We start from the raw sequence: 1,044 nt of genomic DNA, 5'->3' as shown, positions 1-1,044 counted from the left end.
CAAGTAAGTCAAATATTTCTAAAACATGAGAATCATTGACTATACCAAGCAAATATACCAAACAAGCACATTCTATTTCCAAACAATTTAATCATTCCTTGAAGCAATCTCTAACTTAAAAGCATTTTATCAAAAATCTAAATAGTCATTGTATGCTTCTACATTTCTAGATTCCCACAAAGACTACTCTTAATCTGGTTAGGGATGGAAAGCCCAAGGGGAAGAGAATCATCACCAGACAAATAGCAGTATGCCCTTTGATCCGAGTGATCGTGAGTACCTAGCTTTCCAATATCGCGAGTGTAGCTTCCTGGAGTCATTCCCAATACAATAACTGGCGTTAGAAGGCATTCCCATCTATAAAATGAGTACGACTAGAGAGGACTTGGTGATTAAGGGAACATGGGCCTGATTTATGATGACCAGGCCCACCTATCATATGGTAAGGCCCACAGATCTTTGGTACGACCCACCAGCTGCATGCGGGGCCTAAACGTGCATAGGCCCAAGGTCAGCCCGCTGCGAGTGGCTCACCCGCGCCTTATGGCAAGGCCCACTAGCCTTCACCCAAGTATGGCCCACTTGATTCAAACAAGGTGCAGCCCACAGCCGTTCAGGCTCGAGGGAAAGCCCACTGTTATGTGTGGTACGATCCACCCAAGTTTTACCTGGTGTGGCCCACCTGTTCATACAAGGTGCAGCCCACCAGTTCATACAGGGTGCGGCCCACCTGGTGATACTGTATGGCCCACCTGGTGAAACCGTATGACCCACCTGTTCATACAGGGTGCGGCCCACCATCTTGAATGCAAGGTGTGGCCCACCTATAATTGTGTAGGGCCTACGCCTATTGTCGATGGCCCGCTGTCTCATGGCGAGGCCCACCTAAGCTTCGTACGTGGTGCGGCCTGCTGCGTTGTGTGGCATGGCCCACTGTTTTATACGGTGTGGCTCACCTGCCTGCAAACAGGGTGTGGCCCACAGCTATTTTGGAGTGTGGCCACCAGCAATGCAGCCCACCTGTCCTCAACATGGTGCGACCCA

This window comes from Magnolia sinica, chromosome 2 (genome assembly GCF_029962835.1).
Source record: "Magnolia sinica isolate HGM2019 chromosome 2, MsV1, whole genome shotgun sequence".
NCBI lineage: Eukaryota > Viridiplantae > Streptophyta > Magnoliopsida > Magnoliales > Magnoliaceae > Magnolia > Magnolia sinica.
Note: the sequence above shows the minus strand (reverse complement) of the source record.